This window comes from Humulus lupulus, chromosome 4 (assembly GCF_963169125.1).
Source record: "Humulus lupulus chromosome 4, drHumLupu1.1, whole genome shotgun sequence".
NCBI lineage: Eukaryota > Viridiplantae > Streptophyta > Magnoliopsida > Rosales > Cannabaceae > Humulus > Humulus lupulus.
Window position 1 is genome coordinate 168,534,158 of NC_084796.1, and position 26,613 is coordinate 168,560,770.

A 26,613-nucleotide genomic window follows, 5' to 3' on the forward strand; every position below is an offset into this window, starting at 1 on the left:
GGAGAAGATGAAAGGAGCCTGGGCAGATGAGCTACCAAATGTACTGTGGGCTTACAGAACCACCCCACGCACGACGACTGGGGAGTCCCCATTCTCCTTGGCCTATGGATGCGAGGCTGTGCTCCCAGTCGAAATGCGAGTCATATCCCACAGGGTGCAGGCGTATGAAGATGAAGCCAACCACACAGCCCTGACCGAAAGCTTAGACCTCCTGGAGGAAAAGAGAGAAAAAGCCCAGATGAGGGTGGCAGTATACCAGCAACGCGCCGCAAGGTACTACAATTCGAGGGTGCGAGAGAGAACTTTCAGAGTCGGCGACCTGGTGCTGAGAAAGGTGCTCCCAAACACACGAGACCCAGGTGCAGGAGTCCTGGGGGAAAATTGGGAGGGACCCTACCAAGTCGCTCAGTGCATCCCCCCAAACACTTACAAGCTGGCGCGCATGGACGACACCATCCTACCCCGGGCATGGAACGCGGAACACCTGAGGAAGTACTACCAGTAAGACGCCCATGCCCATGGATAAAAGCACAAGTGTAGCACGCTGCCTTGATATGGTAGGAAGAAATCAAAGAGGTTACCTAGATAACCTCCTAAGTAGGCGTGAGCCATTTTATTTTGTTTTATGTGAAAATCACCTATGTACCGTTGCAACTACGTGTATGAAACCATTATGTTACGAATATAATGAATGAAACCACGTATTATAAGTAAAACTGTTAGCCTCTTCGTGTGTTATTTTTTCTTGAATACCAGGGCATCAGCCAAAGTGTCCGCCGAAATAAATTTCACCAAACACTTGGGGGGCAGGACAGGGGGCGATAACACAGCTAGCAAGGGAGGCCTGAAAAGGACCCTCTAACGGAGGGTCTTGGAAAGGACCCCTCGCCCTCCTAAAAAAGAGGCTCCTAAAAAAGACCCTCTGATAAGGGATCTTGAAAAGGGCCCTCAATTAGGAGTAGCCTAAAAACGACCCCCTATGCATCAGGAGGACCCGAGAAGGACCATAGCCCTAAAAAGGACCGTTCAATGGGAGGTCCTAGAAGGACCCCTTATATCGGGGCCCTAGACGAAGTTTCTAAACACATAAAGTAGTAAAAAGACCTTGCAAGGCCTCCCCTGAGTTTACGAGGATTAGCTACCCTCGTGAACATCAAGGAGGCCAAAAGGCCTTACGAAAGAAAAATATATATATAGTGACAACACTAATAAGTCTAGAGCGGCCACCAAGTCGCCTAGCCAAAAAGGGTCCCAAAAGAGACCCTTGCCGAAATAGTACTATGCAAAAGGACGAGAGGGACGCCTCTCGCAAAGAAATAATAAGCGCGCGCAAGAAAAACCCAAAAGGATAGCTAAGACCCAAGGGGTCAAAATATCCTTACAAAAACCGCCAAGAGGCACCAAAAGAGGTCCCAGTGAACCCTCTCACATGGGATCCAAAGGACCTCCAGCCTGACAAATAAAAGAAGGGAACCAACCAAACCGCGTCATACAGGCATAAAAGGGCCTCAAATGCAGTAGAACAAGAAATAAACAACAACATCACATGTATTCATACATAAAAAAGAAAGGAGTTCTCAAAACAATACAAGGGTTACTAACAGAAAAGTAGCACTAGTAATGACGTTACAAAATAAAAAAAAAACAAAAAAGGAGCTAAACTAGTTCAAGGCCTCCTGTAGTGGGCACTCCACCAGGCCGCTCGGGCAACAGCTTGCTCGCCAAAAGAGGAGAAGTCGAAGTTGGGATCCTGCCTCCACACATTGTAAAGAGCCCGGTCTATAGACTTGCGCTCGATTACAGCCTTCTCCGCCTCCAAGGAAGCGACCTTCTCCTGAGCCGACTGTAGTTCAGTCCTAAGGGCCTCAACTTCAGTCCCCTGTCGAACAACCATCTCATGCGACCCGGACGCAGCGGCCTTGGCCTCCTTGAGCTCGCGCTCCAAACATTTAGCCTTGCCCTTCAACACCTTGATCTTAGCTTTCAGCTGCTCATTCTTCGAGTCCGACTTGGTGTACTTAGTCCGGGCTTTTGAAAATTGGACCTTGGTTGCGTTAAGCTCATTTTCGAGCTCCTGAACCTGGACTATGAGGCCGTCCCTCTCAATGGTAGATGCGGAAAGGATGCCAGTTGAGTCAGCATGTCGAAGAGACACGATATAGACCTGCACAAGAAAACCAATGGCATCAGCAATAAGTAACAAAAAGAAGAACACAGGTGCATCTATGCATAATACTAATCAACGCAAAGTGAAAAGCCTCACCCAGGCCGCAGCACGCCTTAGCATCTCCCCGAGGTCTGATTGAGTCACGTTCCCTAGGCCCCTCCAGTCGGAGACAGGGAGACTCTCAGCTATTGGAACGAAACGCTGCCCATAAACTGAGGCCATCCTGGTCACCCAAGCCTCTGCCTCCACGCTAGGAGCATCTGGTTGGACTGGGATAGACGACCCACTCGCCGAGGCAGGAGGAGGCGCAGCAGAAGAGAAAAATTGAGACTCTGGTGCATCGGCAGGGAGCTCCGCGAGCCCGACGAAATCAGCAGCCGGTATGCCGAGATCATGATGAATTGGAGGGAAGGCATCGCCGCCACCGTGGCCAGGAGAGGCGTAGCATCCTGCCGCGGCCTGCGAGCCTAGAGGGTGAAAGGCCATGTCCTGGTCATGGGAGTCATGAGGAGGATGTCCCCTGGGGGACAGGGGGGCATCCTCCATCTCCACCTCGGCCTCATCTTCGTGCAGTGATGGCCCAGCCGGCGTAGCCACAACCTTCTTAGACCCGGTGATTGACCATAGGAACTTGGGGTTAGAGACCGGAGACAATTGGTGGCGATTGAGATTCGTCATGGTAAATAGGACTGCTGCCTTCTTCAGGGCGGGGTCTGCTTCAATGAGTCTGTTTATCGCCTCCGCCTCCGACCCGATGACCGAGGGATCAGCAAATTGCCCTGCAAAAACCGCACCAATATTAGTACAAGCAAGAGTGCAAAACGGTGAGTTCTAATAAGAAAAAGAAAAAGACCTGGATACTTACTAGGTTCAGCGCGAAAGCCTTCACGAACTGAAAGAGGCCCCTGTACCCAGAAAAACTCTTGTTTCCAGGACCCTGGGTTAGACACCGAGCCATCTATCAAGGGAAGCTCACTATTGGCCTTCTGCAAGTAATAGAAGCCCTTGGAATTGTGCACCCCAATAAGGTTGTACAAGGAATGCACCTCTTGTGCCGTCGGGGCGCGTTGCTCATTATCCTTGAACCAAAGAAAGAGGCAACTTAAAGTCAACCAACTGTTGGGCGACAGTTGGAGAGGGGCCAAATCAAAATAGTTGAGAACCGCCACAAAGAACGAGTGTAGAGGAATGGTGCCACCCGCCTTCATAATCTACTCACTCAAAGCCACAAAGCCCTTCTCAGGGCGGTCGGCCCGGCAGGTCTCCTGAGGAACATGCAGGGCGTATTCTGGAGGAGTTCGGTAGCGCTTCACGATGGTCTTCAGTTTGTTCGAAGACATATGGGACACTAGGCTGGACGCCAGTAGGGGGGCGTCGTCTTCTTCCTGGACGGACACCTGTCTGCGTACCTTCGACATATCTGCAAAATCAAAAGAAACATGTGAGGAAGAGGCAGAGCACTTAACCCTCCATTTTCTCTTCCTAGCAAGGGTTTTCCATCGAGGGAGCGATGGCGGAAGCGCTAAGCCAGGATCAACGGAGACTAGGGGCTGAGGAGAGGAGTTAATAGCCCCGTGATCGTCATCAGGCGAAGGGGGAGTGGGAGGTTCTGGCGGAACGTGTCCCTCCATAAACTCTAACTCCCACCGCAATTCAAAAAGAGCCGTCCTAAGACGCGCTATATGGTCGCTAAGGCCCGGGGGTGAAGGTCCTCCGTCTCCCCTCGACACCGAGTCAATTTCGCTCTCTACCACCCAAATTTTATGCCTAAGATCAGCCATGCACTCGAGGTGGCGAATGCGGGCCTGCCTCAAAGAATCATAGTCCTGGTAAGGGCTGCCCCCAGGGGACTCGGGATCTGAAGACAGGTCGATAAACTCAGCCCTCGAGGGTATGTCGGACGGGCCCTCACTGGCCATGAAACCGCGTCCCAACAGCAAAAAGGGGGTCACGTTTAAACAAGGGGAAGACTACAAAACACAAAGGAACAGGCTTAATACCCCTAGGTGCAAATGCCCTAAATGGACTACTACAAGGTACATGTATAAAAAGAAAGAGGAGGGGCGCGCGTATGGTCAAAACAAGCTCGGGCTAACGTACCCCATCCCAAGTGTTGTTGGTCTGAATCCGATAAAATAAGTAAATAAACGGGAGAAGAAAAGAAAATATACCTCAAGCAATTGAAAGAACGAAGTCGGAGTCCAAGGAAGGTTGGGAGGCGAAAAGCACCAAAGCGTTGAAAATGCGCGTCTGCAAGAGTTAATCAGAAAAGTGTGTTAGCCCAAAAATGTACAGACCAAGAAACTAGCTAAAAAAAAAAAAATGATGATGAAAAAATGGAAAAGTGATGAAATAATAGAGAAAGTGTGGTTGTGGGGGATTGAACCCTTTACCTCTTGAAAGGAGCAAGGGTCTAACCACCACTAAGCCAAGGAGGTAAGATGTAAATATTAGGCCATGCATGAAGGCCTATTTATAGGAACCAAGATGAATAGTCTACAAGAGCACCTTAAGGCCCTCTCCTAGACTAGGGGGGCAAGTGTTGATGCTCATAATCTCATCAAGGGAAAATGCAAGGTCGTCACCTGGGCGAGACCCCCCTTGATCCACGAGACCATCCCGTCTCGCGGGGACGCTGTTCCGCGAAGCCACCCTAGGGGCGAGTTGCCTTGTTCCGCGAGGCCATCGTAGGGGGTGAGGTGCCTTATTTAGCGAGGCCACCCTAGGGGCGAGTTGCCTTGTTCCGCGAGGCCATACTAGGGGGCGAGGTGCCTTATTTAGCGAGGCCACCCTAAGGGCGAGATGCCTTGTTCCGCGAGGCCATTGTAGGGGGCGAGATGCCTTGTTCCGCGAGGCCATCGTAGGGGGCGAGATGCCTTATTTAGCGAGGCCACCCTAGGGGCGAGATGCCTTGTTCCACGAGGCCATCGTAGGGGGCGAGATGCCTTATTTAGCGAGGCCACCCTAGGGGCGAGTTGCCTTGTTCCGCGAGGCCGTCGTAGGGGGCGAGGTGCCTTATTTAGCGAGGCCACCCTAGGGGCAAGGTGCCTTGTTCCGCGAGGCCGTCGTAGGGGGCGAGGTGCCTTATTTAGCGAGGCCATCCTAGGGGCGAGATGCCTTGTTCCGCGAGGCCATTGTAGGGGGCGAGATACCTTGTTCCGCGAGGCCATCGTAGGGGGCAAGATGCCTTATTTAGCGAGGCCACCCTAGGGGCGAGATGCCTTGTTCCGCGAGGTCACCATAGGGCGAGGCGCCCTATTCAGCGAGGCCCTTGGGCCACTCCTACCATGCCCATGCGCGGGGCCGAGGGAGGCTGCGAGGCCGCCAATGGCGCCCCGTGCGCGAGGCCGCGCAAGGTCCCGCGCGCGCGCCCCGGGAGGTCCACCAGCCCGCCATCTTCTCAGGAGGCCGACACACCGTGACTTGATGTGCATGGGCCCAAGACCCCTATTCAACGCCACGGCCAATACGGACACCAAAGATCCCCTTTTTCACAACCTCAAAGTCCCTATGCTTAGTAGATCCAGAACGAGTCGAATGAGACATATTTTGTACGACCGGGTACTAGGTACGGATGCCAGTGCCAGCGAGGATCGTGGTCCGTACGTCTACGGCCATGGGTCAGAGCCGACACCACTACCTCCTGCGCCACCACGCCTGCCACCACGCCTCAAGAAGGAGTACAGACAAGTAGTGGAGACATCCCCCTGACACCTGCTCCTGTACAGGATGTACAGCCACAACCCCTGAAACCACTCCCCTAGTACAGTACGTTTGTACCGTTTGGTCCCCTGGACCACTATGTACCTAAGGCCGTTAGAGCCTACTATAAATTGAATTCCAAGGCCACCTGTAGAGGGGTTGGAAATTTTACTGTAGCAGAGACATCAGTGTGAATGAGATACTGAATTCTCCATTGTTGTTATCCCATTGTTCTTGAGTCATTGTTTAAGTTTTCATAGCTTTCTAATTAGCGATTTCAATTTGATAATTTTTCCAACTTAACTTCGTTGACGAGTTCTCACCGTCAACACTAATCAAGTCATTTAAATAAAAATGTGAATCTAACGACACCAACATATTAGGTTTAAAAGATTTTGGTTATAAACAAATAATTCTCATTAAAATAAATGTTTGGTACATGGGATCTGAAATCAAGGTTTAAACAACATAATTATAGAATTTCCAAATCTTATAAATAATCAAGCCACTCTAATGGAAAAATACACATTTTAGGTTTCCGTCCCTGTACAATGCCTCGACCGTGGCAGTCAAGTAGCTGACAATGTACACCTCGGCCCCAGAGCTCTCCAACTCATGGTCAACACATCTTACCCTTGCCTTTACCTGCACCACATAGCACTTGTGAGCCAAGGCCCAGCAAGAAAAATATAACATAATAGCACAATCAATATCGATAATCAAATAGATCATAGAGCATAACGAAATAATTTACAAGACATTAGTCAATTATCCAGCAAGCCATAGTATTCACTTAATCAAGAACATCAGCTGACAAAACTAGTGATCCAACATCTAGATATTGAGCATATCATATACATCAAACTAACAACAGTACACATGTCATGCAATAACTAGGGTCGACGCCCTTAGGCCGCACCCTCTGTAATAATCCACTGTCCATGGCTCACTTAGGCCAAGCCAAGTGTTCAACCCACTAACTCCGATCCGCTTAAACCGAGATCAGTGATTATTAAGTTGTCCTCAGCTACTAGTGGCTGAGTCGCGCCTTGTGCGCAAGTATTGATTCCGACACTCTTAGGTCATTTACCACTTGTCCCCATGGCATAATACCACCTCATGACATTCATACAATTATAGGGAGCCCTTAGTCCCAACATATTCACATAGTTAATCATAATCATATAATAGTGCATACGAATATAGGGAACACTTAGTCCCATCCTATCCACATAAACGGGTGCAGTTTTCTTACCTTTAATTCCAAGTGCTTTGATTAAGAAAGACGACCGCCGAGCATGATCCTGCCCCGAGCCTAAGCGTACACCGAGTCACAACCATGCATAGCACTCTCATTACTAACCAATTCATAATCATCTCCCAGAACCAACCCCGTGCTCTCGGGACCTCCTGTTTCCCCATGTAAGGTAGCAGAAGCATCCCCTAGCCCCCTGAGCCAAAACCCTAAAAACTCAATTTTCCCCTTTCCTAAAATTAGCCTAGCACCGCAGCACAGCCCTATAGGGCCGTGGCGCTCAGAATGGTTCCCTCCTCCTAATTCATCCTAGCGCTGCAGCACAGAAGAATAGGGCCGCAGCGCTCATACACGAACCCAAAAAACTAGGTTTTTCTCAGCATTTTTCCCGAGCCAAAACTCTTCCAAATCAATACCCAAGCACTCCCAAGTCCCCAATTCGACCTAGAACTTCATATAAACAGTATAACAACTTATGAACACCAAAAAAACACCCAAACACCCCTCCAAACTCAGAATCACAAAGTGATTTCAAACTTCACAAAACTTAAACCACAAACCAGAAAAGTTAAACCACACCAGCTAATTACTTCAAAGATGCATAGAACCCTTACCTTGAGTAGAAATTCGTCCTTGAGTCTCTCTCATATTCAACTCTAAGCCCAAATTCTCTAATCCCCAGCTGAACCTTGCCAAGTCTTCACTCCAATGATCCACAGAATAAACACATTTAAGTCCATAATATATCTCAACAATATTTAATCCAGAAACTTAATTAGAACTTACCTTTGAACCTAGCTCAATCTCCCAAATCCTAGCCTTGAATTCCTTCCTTGATCTCAAGGAAAACTAGCTCCTCCTCTCCTTCTATCTTCTTGGTTCCCTCTAAACTCCCAGCAGACTCTAGAATAAGCCTAAGTGTAGGGAAAAAAAATGTAAATGACTTCCTCTCAGCCAAGGTTATCCTCTCCTAAAGCCAAATTACCTATTTTCCTTTTCCCTTAATAAAATCCTTATACAACCTCATTGGCAATTCTGTCATTTCACCCAAATCCCGCTAAGTCCTCAAGTATTCCTATAAATCCACATTTAATCCCAACATACCAAATTATTAACAAGCTACTAACCATTACTCAATAATTCTCGAACACATTATAATATTCCCAAAATACCCCTAAGCTCCACCCGAGCTGGGTATTCAATCCCGTTGTGACTTTCTAGCTAAACGGCTCCCTAGGACCGTCTCGGGTCGAATGCTGCAAATATAAATATATCCACATAATAATGTGGTCTCAACAGTTTATCACATTTATGGCCTAACAGACCAAAATTACAATTATACCCTTACAGACCTGACAGGGCCCGCATGCTTATCTAATACTCATAAAAATGCATTTCACACATCCATATAATCATAGGGTCATGCATATCACATAGTCATGCATTTTCACCATTAATTCACATAACTTCCAATTATGCCCTTTCGGCACACTAATCAAGGCTCTTAAGCCTTATTAGTAATTTTGGGTCGTTACACTATCCCTTGACCAAAGGACCAAAACACCCTTAGGCATACCCTTAACCTCAAATGGTCCCAAGGGCAAAATTGTCAACTTCCACATGCCTCGCTAATTCCTCGAGTAGTCCTATAAATTCCTAATTAATCCCGACATGCCCATTTATTTTCCAATTCTTTTCTCATTACTCAATAAACCTCAAATATCACTACTACAAAATTGTACTTAGACGACATACATGAGATGGCGTTTGTAGTAGAACTGTCGTGTTATGTTAAAAATATACATGACACAACAGTTGCTCACAAACTGTTGTGCCATGCAAATTAAAACTCACATGAAATGACAGTTCTAATGAGACTGATGTAACATGCCTATTTTTAACATGAGACAACATTTCTACTCAAACTGTTGTCTAATGCAATACAAATTTTCTAATCAAGTACTAATTTAATTTGTATTTTTTAATATAATTTAATATATTTTATGTAAATATATTCATAAAAAATATTAATTAATAATTTGCAACACACAATAGATACTAGTTAAAGAATGAGTTTTTTTTTTGAGTTATTTAAATAATTGTTTAAATTTTTAATACTTTTTTGTAATATTAATTGCTAATTTAATTACTTATTATATATTTCATAAAAGAAGATTTCTTTCATTAAAAATTCAGTAATGATCACTATAAAAAACTTCACTTTTAGCGACCAGGATTTTAGCGAATAAATTAAATTAGTCACTAAAAGTTGGTTTTTGCGACTAATATTTAGTAGCGAGAAGATTTGGTTGTAAGATAAGGTTTTATTGGTACCAAAAGAATTGGTGACTAAATTTTTAGTCATTGTTTGTTATTTTTAGCGACTACATATCTTCTTAGTGAGGGAAACTTTGGTGCCAAATTGTGTTTGTGGCGTGAATTCTCATTTTAGGTGACTAAAATCATTTAGATGCGAAAAAAATGTGTATTACACTTTCACCAACTAATTATTTAGTCACTATATAGCTAAGATTAAAAAATTAAATATTATGTTACTATTATAACTAGTCGTTGAAAATTATGATATTCACTAGTAAAATTGTGTTCAAAATATATGTATAAACTTTAATTTGGCAGAATAATAATTTTAATTCTCCCAAAAAATTAAATTTATTACATAATTGATCATATAATTAAACATGTATCATATGGATTAATAATTTTTCAAAAAATATATTTTTTGTTAAAGGCAGTATAATAAAAGTATTTATGGGTATTAAAACTCACTACAAAAAAATAATGTCTTTACCTACACATTTTTTAGTTACACATAATTATGTGTAAGTAAATATATATTTTCTTACACATAATTTTAATATATGTCAAAATAATTATGTGTAAGTAAAAATCTTTTACATAATTTTAATGACATGTCAAATAATATTATTGCTTACACTTAGTTATGCGTAAGTAAATATATATTTACTGACACATATGTGTAAGAAAAAATATGTGTAAGTAAAAATTACAAATTCAAAATTTTAGCTACACATATATGTATGGGTAATAAAATATTTATAATTTTTGTTGACATGGTAATTTAAACTTTTTCTTACACTTAATTATATGTAAGTACATATAGATTTGCTTACACATAATATGAGCATCTGTAAAGATAAATATGTGAAAGTAAAAGTTACATGTGTAAAATTATAGCTACACATATATGTGTAAGTAATAAAGTGTTTGATGATGTGTCAAATTATACTTTTATTACTTGCACTTAATTATGTGTAAATAAATATAGATTTGTTTACACATATTATGAGCATGTATAAGGACACAGATGTGTAAGTAAAATTTACATGTACAAAATTTCAGCTATACATATATGTGTAAGTAATGAAGAGTATATATATATATATATGTTTGATGATGTGGAAAAATATATTGTTACTTACACTTAATTATGTGTAACTAAATATAGTGTTTCTTACACATAATATGGGCATGTGTAAGAAAAAGTTATATGTACAAAATTTTAGCTACACATATGTGTGTAAGTAATAATATGTTTACATATTTTAGATGATGTGACAATTTGAACTTTTACTTACACTTAATTATGTGTAATTAAGTAGATATAGATTTGCCTGCACATACTATGAGCATTTGTAAGAATAAATATGTCCAAGTAGAAATTTTTATACACAAAATTATAGCAACACATCTATGTGTAAGTAAAAAAAATATTTATATATTTTGATGATGTGGTACACTTAATTATGTGTAAATAAATATAGAAGTCCTTACACATAATATCACCATGTGTAAGTAAAAGTTACAAGTGCAATACACATATTTTTCATATATTTAGTTACACAAAGGTATATATTATGTATTTCCTTGCACATGAACTAATTTTGGAGCCTTTCACCACTACAAAATTGGGCTTGCAAAAGTCAATTTTTTTTAAAAAAATAAACAAAAAGAGATGGTCCATAAACAAGCCCAACTCTGAATCTTCATTCCCTCACGACTTTCTCAACTGTGCATCTTCCATCACACACTTCTCTGCCATCTCAAGCCATTTCCCTCAACGACTTCTCTGCAAATTTCGACCGGCGAACTGCTCCTTCTCCCTCGGCGAACCTTTATTTCTAGGTGACTTCTCTGCCATTTCAGGCCTTCTCCCTTGGCTCCCCATCTCTCTCCCTTCCGTGCGCAATCTCCTCCATTGCTCCATGGACGGCGATCTGAGAAATGTAATTTTAACCCGTTATTTTTCGATTTTGATCGGTAAAAGTATAATTTATATGTGTTTCAATGTTCTTTTGACCTATTATTTAATTTTCTTGTTGTAGATTTAAGGAGTTCAAAGTTTAAAACCCTAAACCTAAAAGATCTTTGGGTCCGAATTCTTATCACTCAAAAAGTCAAGGTGAGAACAATTTTATTTATTTTCCCTTCTATTTTGTACTGAGTTTTGAGGTTTAATTTCTTTCTTGGTTCGATTGGAATGTTAGGGTTTAGTTGGTCTAGGTTTGTTTCTTTTCTCTTGTTTATGTCTTTGGATTTTTGATAGAAGAATGAAAACTTTGTGGTGTTGGGTTTGATTGGGTCTGTTTGGGTCATTGGTTCGCACTTATGATGTTAAAGATTCTAAAGAGTGGAAAACTTTTTTTTGGGATGGGAGAGAGATGTATGTGTATTAACATCTTGACAATTAAATATAGCGTATATCTAGAGAAGTCTTAGTTTTTAACATATTTAATTTCTCTCATTAATTGAAATCATGAGTTAAGGCTTGGAACTTTTGTTGTTAGGCTATGTGCAGGGATAGCCGTATGGTGCAGCTGCTACTGAAATTGAAAAAGCTAAGAGAGTGAAAGAGTATTCATTTAAAGAAAGAGGGTAATTTTTTTGTTTCTTCTTTTGTTTTTTTTTTCCAGATTTTGTTTTTCTTTTAACATGGTTGAATCCTCTGGCAAAACTATTGCTAGTTCTTGAGAATCACTTGTGTTTTGTTTGGTGTAATAAAATATTTGTTTTCCTTGATTCCCCTGCCATGTATACTTTTTCTGCTCTTTGATCATTATAAATTTATAATGTCAGTTTTCTAAAATGTCAGTTTTGATCATAATCTGTTGTTTTTGGTTTAGAGCCATACTAAAATGTCAACATAGCTCCCCATTAATGTAGAGTCCAAGAACTTTACTTAGCTAGTTAATTAGTAGTAGTAATAGTAATAGCTAGTAGTAGTTATAGTATGTTTATTACTATAGATTTTGGTTCAAGCCAGGACTTAGTTGGACACTCGTAGCAACACATGTAGATTTTATAAGTTTAACCTATAGTTGAAGAATATTAATTATAACATAAGGTTTGATTAATATAACTGATTATGAAGATGATAATTATTATACTATAAGGTTTGGATAGACCCGATAAGATGATGACACTTGTCATGTGCATGTTTATTGAGAAATTAAGTATTTTTGAGGAATAGTTTATTAAGAGTAATATTTGAAAATCCCAGAGTCTGCCAGCAGCTTTGAAATCGTTATAGGACTTAGTCAAAGTTGTTTACTCAATTCAAATTAGGCTGAAAAAGTGCAATTACGTGTATAATATTTCAGCGTATGCTGATATATTGCCACTTGGGGAATACGAAAAACAAGTAACTTCGCACGACCACTTCGACGAGCCTCGGGAATATAAGCCCATGCGATATATCGCCTAGCATGGGCGATATATCGGCTCTAGGGCATGATTTTTGAATAATTTTGAAACCGAGCTCATTTTATTCCATAACCTCTTGATAAGCCCAGAATCTTTTTGACCGATTCTTAAGCCTCTGCGGAACGAATATTCAAATGTTTTTCAATTAAAAAGTCATTATTTTTATTCAAGGTAAATGAAGATCTTTTCATTCTTGAACTCTATAAATAGGACCTAGTACCCAGCCATTTCTTTCATTCTTCAAGTTGAGTTCAGAGCCTTCAAGCAGCTAGGTTTACTTTAGAGTGTTAAACACTTGGGTTGGGGTTATAAGCTTTATCATTTTAAGCTTATTAAACACTTGGGAAGTAAGGTTCATAGTGTGTTTTTCGTTATCGAGGTGTAGTTCGGGTATAGAAATTTCAAAGGTATTCCTATTTCTAGTTCCTTTCTGTATTGTTTCATTATTTTTTATAGTTTTTCTCTACTCAATTCCTAACTCGCTGTTTTTATTCGTGGTTAGGCATCTAAGTTCTTTGAACTTGAGGTTCTTGTCGGTAAGTACCTTCTCGGTGGTTTAGTTCATTCCTTTTCATCTCTTTCTTTTAGAATACTCACCTTTCTATTAATGATTTTTAGGAGTGTTCCAAAATCCCCTCCTTGTTCTCACATCACGGTAATTGGTAAGGAAAATAGGATAGTATTATGTGCTTATGTGATTATGCTATAGTATGTTTTTATATGTTATGATATATGTTTTGGGGCTTATAGTTGCTTAAATAGCAAGCCCCAATACGTTTATGTTTTTGGGGCTTATAGTTTCTTAGCTAGCAAACCTCATTATTTTAAGGCTTATAGTTGCTTAGTTAGCAAACCCCAATAGTTACCATGTGCATGGGTTAGAATTTTGGTATATGTTATATGTTATAGTTTATGTTTATGATTCATGCTTTAGTAGATTTTCCTTGCTGGGCATTAGGCTCATTCCTTTGTTTTATATATGTGCAGAAAAATAGTTATGGCGGCGGTAAGATTCTTGGCAGCTTGGAATTGTGTATTGAGGGGGAATGGATTCGGTGGACTGCGTGAACAATTCGAGGACAAAGTTGTTTTCTAGTCATTTAAATTATGATTTATATGTATTTTCCGCACTTTGTTTTGTAACGAATTTTAAGATTTAAGTTATGCTTTATTTTCAAACAATGGGATCCCATATCCTAACTGGATTTTTATGTATTTAACTTTTGCTTTACAATTTTAAATAAAGTTATGACTATTTCGTATGTAAAGTTTTCTTAAGAATAGTGTCTGTGTATAGGTAGTTTTAATGGTCCAAAGTCTAGAATAAGTTGGGTCATTACAATTAAATTGTTGTGGTGGAATACTTGTAAGTCTAAATTGTTGTTGAGAAACTCAGAATCTTCTTACTCCATATATTTTTTTATAGAGATAATTGTCAAACTTAATTATCAAGTAAAATCCAAAATATAACCTTGGAAATTTCCAAACATATACTGTACTAATGCCTTTTCTGATGTTGCACTTTTATAGCATAAATTGAATACACATTCTAAAGCATGTGTTTTCTATTTAGGAGTTGGAAATGACCCCAGAGAAGATTGTTACTTCAGCATCCCCAAAGAAGTAAGTCTGTTCATGTCTCTTATTATTTTAAGAATTTTTTCAAGTAAAAAGATTTGAACTAAATAAGACCCAAATATCTAATATTCTATTGACCGAGGAAGATTGGATATAGTTTCTTGAGTCTTAACTGATGCTACATATCTTTCCATGAAGTGAAACATAATTTCTTTTCTTAGGCACTCAGATAAACTGAAAACAGCTCAAAGTCAAAATATATATATCACTTGATGTCTGATTGTATTTTGCAATTTAAAATTCTCTTCTTTTTTTTTTACCATATAAACCGGGGAAAAACAAAACAAGACAAGGTAATATAAAATTTAAGCTAGACTTTTCAAGTGATTTTTGTTTGGAGCCCATTTAATAGAAAGTAAGATTTAATAATTAAGGTGCTTTTAGCATTTGCAAAGAAATCATTGGCCCTATTTCCAGCTAAGTTTCAAAAGAGCATGTGGATAAAGCAAGGTGTGCGTGTGTGTGTTTTCTGTTCTTGAGAATAGTTTCAAGGAAAATTTCCTTTTATGTGTTGAAGTACCTTAAGTAATTGAGTAAATTGTAAGCCAAAATTCAGTCTCTCTCATATAAACATTGTGTCAGGGAGAGAAAGAGACTAAGCAGTGGTTCTTCTAGACTTGGTAGGTTTTAAGGTTTTTTGTGAGGGAGTGCCTTAACAGTCCTCTTAGAGAGTAAAAAAAATGCTTATCTATTAGGTACACCATTTAATTTGCTTTTAGGGATTTTTTAATTACATGGTTGGGTAACTTCGGTTTATGAGTTTTTGGAACAATGTTTTCTTCTTTTCATCTCGGTATTGCTGGTAATGTCTTTTTACTGTTATCAAAACTAGTAATGCATCTCTGTTTACTATAATAATAATAATTATTATTACAAGTAGAAAACTGGAAGGTAGTTGAAATTGGGCTTGGAATGATTCACAATTTTGTATTATTTATGGTCTTTCGAAATCGGTTGATTTTTCCATGAGTTGCTATAAAGCACTAAAATACAATATCAACTAAATGTTTTCAAAATATAGGTAGTTTTGTTGTCGTTGATGACAGTGGGAAGGTGAAGGCTCTTGAATCCGGCAGCAAGGTGACATGCATTGTTTCTAAAGTTCTCTTCTATGAACAAGTGCGTGCTCTTCGGAAGTCACCGGAATGGTATGTTTTCTCTTTGCACGTACAGTGTTGCGAATGATCATAATTTTTTGTTTCGTTTTGTTTTGTTGACATAATTTAGTTGGCCACCCTCTAGCAATTTTTTTGTTCAACAAAAATAATGCTCTGTAGCTATTGATTGTTTGCAACTCCTAGTCAAAATCTGAACTTGACATACTAAGATATGTAATGCATAGTCACATTGAATGGAATAGGTTTCTTCTCATTATCTATTTTGTATTAACATATCACTTATGGACTGGCTTCAAGGTAGTATTCCTGTCTTCAACTTTTGATGCTGACTTTTAAATTGGAGAATACGACCCTTTTGTGTGTAAATAATAGTAGGAATTTTTCAAGCTTAATGTCCCCTGCTGGGTATGGAAAAATCTGAACTTAAGAAACATACTATCTCTTCTTGAAGATTGTTATTTATTTTTATTTACTAGTCTTTTTGTACCAATTACCACTTTTCTTGATCAGTATACATGGACTTATTGAATCAAACTGTTTCAAAATTGTATTTTAATCTACCGATGGGCTGTCCTTGTTGTACCACTCACTGATATAAAAGTAAAGAGTAATCTGATTAAATAAGCAGTCATAGTAGCAAATTTACATTAAGCTTTTCATATCACTTTTCTAATGCCATTTCATATTAATGTTTTGTTCCTTGCTTTTGCTTCTACCACTCAATGCAGGCCAGAAGTCTTCAAAGAAACAGTTTTGGATGATTCTAATGGAAGTCGAGAGGGAGAGACTTCCCAACAAGAAGATAATGATCTTGAATCGAGTTGTGATGAGGACGATGGACTGCCTCCACTTGAAGCCAATACAAACAGAAATAGACCGTTTGAATTGCACCAAGAATCTGATTCAAGCTCAGAATCCGATTCAGGTTTAGAATCCGATTCTTGACAATTGCCTTGATGCGCTTGAATTAGAATTAGTGAGATGACAACAATTTTAATGTGTTTCTTTGATTTCAATGTTAGAATTCTAAAACAGTAATATAATCTCAAATTTTTTAATCAGAAAACGTGTTGAAATGCACTTTTTTTTTTTACTTTGGTCTACTATCTTCCATTTGATTCTACTATATATTCCAGCAACTCACAGCTACAAAATGATTCAGATGCACTTGTTTCTTTTGCTATGATAATCATAAAAGAGGTATCATTTGTCCACATTAAAATTAAAAAAGATACTAATTCTAGTTTTTAGTTAGCACTTACATAGTTATTGCAAGTGTATATTTTGATATTGTAATTTTTAGATTTGGAACATACTGAGTTCTATTGATTTTATCTGCCTGTTGATTCAGTCTGAACTATATTGTAATTACACAAGAAATTATGAATGAATATAGTGGTTGAAAATAGAGAAATGAAAAAAATTCTCATATTCTACATGGGATGTCAGTCTCACCGTTGTCTTATGTATTGCAGGGACGATGCTTGCACATAAATTGTCATCTCATGTAGTGTAGGAGAACGACGCTTGAGTAGGAACTGTCATCTCATTTACTGTTGTGGATGACACTTGCATAGGAATTGTCGTCTCATGTACCATAAGAGACAATGTTTGTATAGGAACTATCGTCTCATGCACGACAGGAGATGACACTTTTATTTAAACCGTCATTGTATGCTTTACATGGCATGACATTGCATGAGATGACGGTATTAGAACCGACGTACCAGAGTCCATACGACGATTTAAAACCATCGTCACATGTCAATTTTGTATTAGTGTATACCTTAAACTTCTCAAAATACCCCTAAGCTCACCCAAGTCGGGTGTTAAACCCCGATGTGACTATTCCGCCAATCTGCTCAGTAGGATCGCCTCGAGCTATATACTGCGAATATATCCACATAATATCGTGGTCTCAATCATTTAACACATATAATCACATTTATGTCCGCTACGGGCCAATATTACAAATATGCCCCAACTATCAAGAATGGGCCCACATGCATATTTAATACTCATAAACATGCCTATAATCATACTCACATTATCATATATATAATGCATGCCACATAGTCACGCATTTAATCAATTAATCACACATATATCCAATTATGTCATCCCAGCACGCTAATCAAGGCGCTAAACCCTATTAGCATTTTTGGGACGTTACAGGCTAGATCACTACCAGTGACAGTGGATGGCAGGGAGTTGTCAGTTGACTTGATAGAGTTGGTCATTACTTATTTTGATATAATTCTGGGTATGGACTGGCTAGAGAAGTATGGGGCAACGATATGTTGCATGAAGAAGATGGTAACCTTTGAGCCTGAAGGTGAGGACCCCTTTGTATTCGTTGGCACTGTGCATAGACCCCGTATACCTATGATATATGTACTTAGAGCTAGAGACCTATTGCAGGGGGGATGCATAGGATTCTTAGCTAGCGTGGTGGATACCACTCAGGTCGTGCCAGTGGGACCAGGACTGACCAGATTGGTCTGTGAGTTTCTGGATGTGTTTCTAGAGGATTTACCAGGGTTACCTCCACACCAGGAGATAGATTTTGTGATTGAATTGGCACCGGGGACAGAGACAGTACGGTGTCTAGGGCACCTTACATGATGGGTCTAGTAGAGTTGAAGGAACTAAAGGTTCAACTACAGGAGTAACTGGACTTTGGTTTTATCAGACCCAATTTCTTGCAATGGGGCACACCAGTTCTCTTTGTGAAGAAAAAAGATGGTTCCTAATAAATGAGTTTTAGGCTCATTTATGGTCTAGTTTTTAGGAAGGTTTTCATTAGTTCAGGGCTATTTTATTGCAAAATTATGCTTGTTTGTTCATGTTTCAGGTTTTTTGATGCTAAGATGATGAAAAGAGTGGAAGAAAATGGAGTTATTTTGGAGAAAATCGAGTCTTTCGAGAGCAATAGGTCCAAGTACTATTTCTGTGGATAGCGCTACAGCACTATCATAGTGGTGCTACGGCGCTGGAGAGGCGACTTTAAATCTGTTGTTTCTAGCAATAGCATCCCAGCGCTACAAAACAAGCGCTACATCGTTTGAAGGATCTAAAGATTAACGCCCCAGCGCTACATTACTAGCGCTACAGTGCTAGTACATCAATTTTTGAGGCAATTTGGCACTATCAGTAGTGCTACAGCGCCCAAAGCCTAGCGCTATCGACAGGGTTTTGAGATTTTTAACTACTTTTAGAAGGACAAAACAGTCTTTTCACTTGGGAGCATTGGAAAATTGTTTAAGGGACATTATTATGCGAATTTAGCAGGCAGTTTTAGTTTTAAAACCCGAGATCTAGAAAAGACTGTTGTAATTAGATTTCTTTTTCTGGTTTATGACTTTCTAGATTTCTTTTTCATCTGAATTCTTTAGGTTATTTTCTATGAACAATTATTTAAATTTTATTGTCATTATGTTATCTATGAACTAAATCTTTTATCTAGGGATTAATGTAGTCACTTGAATTTCAATTTAATTTTATTATGATGTTCTATTGATACTTCTTCTCTATTCTAATCTATATGATGTTTGCTTAATGCTAGTAAATACTTTATCACTATTTACTTGATTTAATGGTTTTGATTCAAATTCGAAAGATGAGAATTGAATATGCTATCATTATATAGACATAGGTTGCATATTGGACGAAAGTACTTGTATGACTTGTGTAGTGATTAGGCTTCCATGCTTAATGCCTTCTACATGTTTAAGTTTATCACATAAATGTAGAAAATCTACATATTGGCTGAGATCTTATATCTTGAAAAATAATAGGAATCAATTATGTTAACCTGCTAGTAGAATAGGAAGAAGAGATTTAGAACTGATTAGTAAAATTAATAGAATGAAAAGTTGATGAAATTTATTCCTAGGCTTTTTATTATTGATTTTTAATTCGTTAATTTATTATTCTATTTACAGTTATTTAAATTGAGTTCATAGTTTAGAATTATTCAGCTTAATTTTAATCACCAAATAGAAAGTGAAAAACAATTATTGGTAATTGGTTAATAGTCTCTGTGGGACGATATATGTTCTTACAGACTTTATTACTTGACACGACTACGTATACTTGCGTACAGATTTTACAGATCAAGTTTTTGACGTTGTTGTCGGGGAGTAATAATCAATATCAAATATAATTGTTTTCAATCTACTTTGGTTTTAATTTAATGTTTTTCTAAATCGAGTTGCTTTTAAATTTCTCAATTTTCAGGTGACTTATTTTTATGCGACGTAAGGGTTCGAAAATACTAGTACATGTTGATCCTGAGATTGAGAAGACCTGCAAAAGAGAAAGAAAACATAAGACTTGAAAAGATGGCCCAGAACATCAAATATTTTGCTAATAACAATTTGAATCAGGGTAATGCGGGGAATGCTACAGTTGAGGCAAACTTGCCATTGAGGGACTATGTACTCCCTACTGTTACAGGGGTACATTCTAGTATTCGCCCACCTACTGTGGAGGCGAACAATTTTGAGATCAAGCCTTCGATTATCCAAATGGTTCAGAATTGCGTTCAGTTTGGGGGGCTACCTAATGAGGATCCGAACCTCCATATTACCAACTTTTTGGAGTTATGTGATACTTTCAAAATGAACGGAGTAAGTAATGATGCACTCCATTTGAGGCTATTTCTGTTTTCTTTGAGAGACCGAGCTAAAAGTTGGTTGATTTCACTACAAGCCAATTCCATTCTGACATGGGAAGACCTTGCTCAAAAATTTCTCACCAAGTGTTTTCCTCCTGCTAAATCAGCATGAATTAGTGGTGAAATAAATAATTTCTATCAATTTGAGGGGGAATCATTATATGACGCTTGGGAGAGGTTTAAAGAGCTGCTGCAAAAATGTCCACATCATGGTATAGTGAAATGGATGTTGGTGCACACTTTCTATAATGGACTAAGGGGAAACACAAGGACTATTATAGATGCAGCAGCAGGTGCAGCATTTATGAGCAAAAGCACTAACGAAGCTTACGAGCTTTTAGAGGAGATGGCCATGAATAATTATAATTGGCCATCTGAGCGAGAAAATAAGAAGGTGGCAGGAGTTCTAGAAGTTGATCCTATTGCTATGCTCACTGCTCAAATTGCTTCGCTAACGAAACAAATGCAACAAAAAAATAACATTTCAGGTCAAGCGATGCAACTAAACCAGAGGTATCCGCTGATTCATTGAGCCAATTTATGACAGAAACCAGATCCTCCATTCGGAGCTTAGAAACACAAGTTGGGCAACTTTCAAAGTTAATGGCGGATCGTAATCAAGGAGCTTTACCTAGTTCAAATGTGGTGAATCCCAAAGACCAATGTCAAGCTTTCACTTTGGGGAGTGGGACTAAGTATGAGGGTCCTACAGTAGAAAACAAGGGTAAGAAGATTGAAGATCAACCTGTAACTAGTCCAGCACAAGAAGAGGTTACTGAAGACCTTTCAAATATAGAAAAGCCAAAATACACTGAGTCTACACCAAAGATTCCTTATCCTCAGCAGTTCCGAATGGCCAATCTTGACAAGCAATTCTCTAAATTTCTTGAAGTATTTAAGAAACTTCATATTAACATTCCCTTTGCGGAAGCTCTTGAACAAATGCCTAGTTATGTGAAGTTTATGAAGGAGATATTGTCTAATAAGAGAAAAATGGAGGATTATGAAACAATAGCTTTGACAGAAGAGTAGTGCAATAATTCAAAAGAAACTTTCTCAAAAGTTGAGAGATCTGGGCAGCTTCACCATACCTTGCACCATTGGGAATTTTCATTGTGAGAGGGCTTTATGTGATCTAGGTGCAAGCATTAATCTAATGCCACTGTCTGTATTTAGAAGTATCGGTTTGGGGGAAGCTAGACCCACTACAGTTACTCTACAACTGGACAACCATTCATTGACACACCTGAGGTATTATTGAAGACATTCTTGTCAAAGTGGACAAATTCATCTTTCCTGCTGATTTTATTATTCTTGATATGGAGGAAGATGAAGATATTCCAATTATTTTGGGAAGACCATTTTTTAGCCACCGGTCAAGCCTTAATAGATGTCCAAAAATGAGAGTTGAGGCTAAGGGTACAGGGTGATGAGGTTGTATTTAATGTATTCAAGGCTTTGAAGTATCCTAGAGCAAGTGATAGTTGATTTAGTGTGAATGTAATTGAGGACCAATTGTCAAAGAGAAAACTTGTTGAAGATCCACTTGAGATGAGCCTTATTTCGCAAGGAGGGGAAGACTAGGATGCCATTGAGGTTATTGAATATGTAAATTGGCTAAACTCCGCTGGACCTATTTATAAGAAGAAATATGAGGAACTTGGACAAGGGCCCGAGAGACCACTACCATCTATAAAGAAACCGCCAGTACTTGAATTGAAAACTTTACCGGATCATCTTAAATACGCCTATTTGGGTAAGAATGATACTCTTCTTGTTATTATTTCTGCTTCATAATCTATTGTTGAAGAGGAAAAATTATTAAGAGTACTTCGAGCTCATAAATTGGCCATTGGCTGGACTCTAGCTGATATAAAGGGAGTTAACCCATCTACTGTTATGCATTGTATTGTCATTAAGGAGGACAGTAAAGCTAGTATTGATGCTCAAAGGAGGTTAAATCCTACTATAAAGGAGGTGGTTTGAAAAGAATTTTTGAAGTGGTTAGGTGCTGGTGTTATTTATCCAATCTCAGATAGTTCATGGGTAAGCCTAGTACAAGTGGTTCTGACAAAAGGGGGATTGACAGTAGTCAAAAATGAGAACAATGAGTTAATTCAAACTCGTATAGTGACGGGGTGGAGAATTTGTATTGACTAATGGAAACTAAACAAGGCAACAAGGAAATATCACTTCCCATTGCCTTTTGTTGATCAAATGCTCGATAGAATGTCGGGCCATCACTTCTATTGTTTTTTAGATGGGTATTCTGGTTATCACCAAATACCTATTGCTCTCGAAGATCAAGAGAAAACAACTTTTACTTGTCCTTATGGTACGTTTGCTTTTCGTAGAATTCCATTTGGCTTATGCAATGCTCCTGCTACTTTTCAGAGATGCATGATATCATTATTTTCTGATATGGTGGAGAAGAGCATTGAAATATTTATGGATTATTTCTCGGTCTTTGGCTCTTCATTTGATATGTGTCTACAGAATTTGGAAAAGGTGTTAAAGAGATGCGAAGAATCTAATTTGGTCATGAATTGGGAAAAATGTCACTTTATGGTGAGAGAAGGAATTGTTTTGGGCCATAAGATTTTGAGCAAAGGCATAGAAGTAGATCGTATGAAGGTTTCAACTATTGAGAACTTGCCTCCTCCAACTTCAGTTAAGGGTGTTCGGAGTTTTCTTGGCCACGCTGGATTTTATAGGAGATTTATTAAAGATTTCTAAACCCCTATCTACTCTATTAATGAATGGAGTACAGATTAATTTTGATGTTGATTGTCAAAGAGCCTTCAATACTTTGAAAGAGAAATTGATCACTGCACCGACTGTGGTTCCACCGAATTGGAAACTTCCCTTTGAATTGATGTGCGATGCGAGTGATTATGCAGTTGGAGCAGTTTCAGGGCAGCGAGTTTACAAGGTTTTCTGAACAATTTATTATGCTAGTAGGACCTTGAATGATGCTCAATTAAACTATGCAACTACTGAGAAGGAACTACTTGCAATCATTTTTGCGTTTGATAAGTTCAGGCCATACTTAATTGGAAATAAGGTTATTGTCTACATAGACCATTATGCTATTAAGTACCTTATGACCAAGAAGGATGCAAAACCCCGCTTGATTCGATGGGTCCTATTATTGCAAGAGTTTGATATGGAAATTCGTGACAAAAAGGGGACAAAAAAGTTAGTTGCAGACCATCTATCTAGATTGGAATTAGAAGAAGATCCTAATAAGAAAAATGTACAAATTGATGACAACTTTCTGGATGAACAGTTATTTTTTATTGATGGAGAAGAAAAGCTACTGTGGTTCACAGATTATGTTAATTATTTGGTAGCGAAGGTTGTGCCTCCTGACATGTCACGGCAGCAACTTAAAAAGTTCTATTTGGAAGTTAAGCATTATTATTGGGATGAGCCCATTCTTTTTCGTCATTGTGCTGACCAAGTGATTAGAAGATGTGTCCCCGAAGAAGAAATGCTTTCCATTCTTACTCATTGTCATACTTTGCACTGTGCATTTCAGAAGAATAAGAACAACAGCAAAAGTTTTGCAATGTGGGTTTTATTGGCCTACATTATTTAAAGATGCTAATGTCTTTGTCAAGAGTTGTGATCGTTGTCAAAGGACAGGTAATATATCAAGAAGAGATAAAATGTCAATGACTGGTATTCTAGAAGTTGAGTTGTTTGATGTGTGGGGAATTGACTTTATGGGACCTTTCCCATCATCTTATTATAATAAATACATTCTTCTTGCGGTGGACTATGTTTCTAAATGGGTAGAGGCTGTAGCAACTCCTAATTGTGATGGTCAAGAGGTACTTAAATTCCTTCACAAAAATATTTTTACCCGGTTCGGTACTCCAAGAGCAATTATTAGTGATAGAGGAAGTCATTTTTTTAACAAGTCATTTACTGCTCTCTGTGCTCATTTTGGAGTTCATCATCGAAAGGCGTTATTCTGCCATCCACTTGCAAATGGTCAAGCCGATGTGTCAAATTGAGAGATTAAAAGCATCTTGGAAAAGACTGTAAATACACCAAGGAAGGATTGGTCGAAAAAGCTTGATGATTCACTTTGAGCTTATCACACAGCCTTCAAAAATCTAATTGGTATGTCACTGTATCGATTGGTGTTTGGTAAGGCATGTCATTTACCTATGGATCTTGAGCACAGAGCTTACTGGGATGTGAAAAAGTTACCCATTGACCTCTTCATGGCGGGGAAAAATAGGCTTATGGAGTTCAACGTTCTCGATGAATTCCGAAATGAAGCTTATGAGAATGTGAGTATTTATAAAGACAAGTCGAAGGCCTTTCATGATAAGCAAATACATAGGAAAGATTTTCAACCAGAAGACAAAGTACTGCTATTCAATTCTAGACTTAGCTCTTTCCTGGTAAATTGAAGTCGAGATGGTCAGGACCATACACAGTAGTTGCTTCATTTCCATATGGAGCGGTGCAAATTCATAGCAAGAAAACGGCACACTTTAAGGTGAATGGTCAGAGATTGAAGCATTATTTGGAGGGCTCGATGGAAAAATGCAAGTCTGTGGTGATTATGGAACCACTCTGAATTGAATGAAAACAAGAGTCCGGCTAAAAGACGTTAAAGACAGTGCTCTTAGGAGGCATTCCTATGTTTATTTTTATTTTATTTTATTTTATTTTAACTTTATGTTATTATTTTTTTTTGGAACAATTTTTTAGGGAATTTGTTTTAGTTATTTTTAGTTTTAATTAGGAAAAATTCTAATGTAATTTATAAACCATGAAAAATGAAAAGGTGCTACAAGAAAACGCTTAAAAAAAAATTATTTTTCGAAGTTGTAGCGCTACAGCGTTATTTCCAGAGGATTCAGTTTTTCTCAAGGACGCCTAGTGCTACAGCGCTGTCAAGGCAGCGCTACGGCGCTACTTTCAGAACCCACATGCTTGTTAATAACAAAGTAGCGCTACAACGCTATATATGTGGCACGACGACGCTCTTTCCAGAACCAAAAATTGGCCAAATTGCCCAGGTAGCGCTACAGCGCTATACACAATGCTACAACACCCTAAGTCATCAGATTTTTTTTAAAAGGCTGGGTTTCGAATTTTTTTTCCCCAAACCTCATTTCTTCTTCTCCCATTCCATTTTCTCTCTATTCCAACCATTTATCTTCCATTAAAGCCTCCTCCAAGAAATCCCACCATATTTTCCCACATTTCTTCTTCATCTTTTCTCTTTTCTCAGCCCTATTATCCATTGATCTATTTCTTTCCACCAAAACAAATTTTAAAAATCAAGATTTTGAACCCTAAACATCAAAGTTTCAAATTTCTTGAAGAAAGTTTAAATATTCAAGGGGCTTTGGTCATTCAAGCACGTGGAAGGCCATTTCAAAGGCTAGTAAGTGTTTTCACTCCTTTATATTTCAAGATTCTTTCTACATTTGGGGGTGGGTTCCAATTTTGCTTGTCTTTGGGTAGAAATTATTTTTTGCTGCTGTGATCTGTGGTGTTTGATTATTTTGTTCTGTGATATTGGGTTTATAGGGTGATTTAGAAGAAGGAAAGTATATAATTTAAAGGGGGGTGCTGTCGATTTTTTTTTTTTTTGGGTTTTGTTGTGTTGAGTGTATAGATACTATGGCTCCTAAGAGTAAGGATGGGAAATCTAAGGATAAAGGTAAAGGCAAAGCATCTACATCTCAACAAAGGGAGGACACACCGGAGCAGGAGTTTTATGAAACACGATTTATTGATTTTTCAGCTCAAGAACGGTATAAGAAGTTTGTGAGAAAAACTTTGATTCCTGAAAGAGAGGTGGAATTTCAATTTGAACCCTTTGATCATAAAATTTTTGAGTTGGTTAGAGCAAATTTAGCGGCTAGGAAGTGGGACAAATTTGTTACTAAACTGGCCCAGGCAAACGTATCATTGGTGTATGAATTTTATGCAAATTTGAATGTTAAGCACAATGATAAAGTATTTGTTAGAGGCAAACAGGTGCCTTTCACCGCTTAATCAATTAATAAGGTGTTTAATGTGCCGCATATCAAAGAGCAAGATGAGGAATATTTAAGATTTTTTAAAGGATATATAAATTATGCTGTTGTGGCTGAGAAGTTATGTTTTGAAGGAGCTCCGTGGAATTTATCTGGTTCCTTACCGAAAAGTATTTCTTCATGTCAGTTGAACATTAAGGCCAGGTTCTAGGCTTTCTTTGTATGTGCTCGGTTTATGCCAGTGAGTCATGTGTCCAACATGACTAAGGATCGAGTACTTTTGATGTATGCTTTAATGATGG

General features: G+C 38.8%; 1 non-coding gene across 1 annotated transcript; it reads right to left on the reverse strand.

Annotated features, from left to right (window-relative positions):
* Window positions 1-20,409: 20,409 nt before the first annotated feature.
* On the reverse strand, window positions 20,410-20,516 carry LOC133833724 (small nucleolar RNA R71). Its single transcript, XR_009893090.1, has one exon. It is a non-coding gene; the product is annotated as a small nucleolar RNA R71 (small nucleolar RNA).
* Window positions 20,517-26,613: the final 6,097 nt, after the last annotated feature.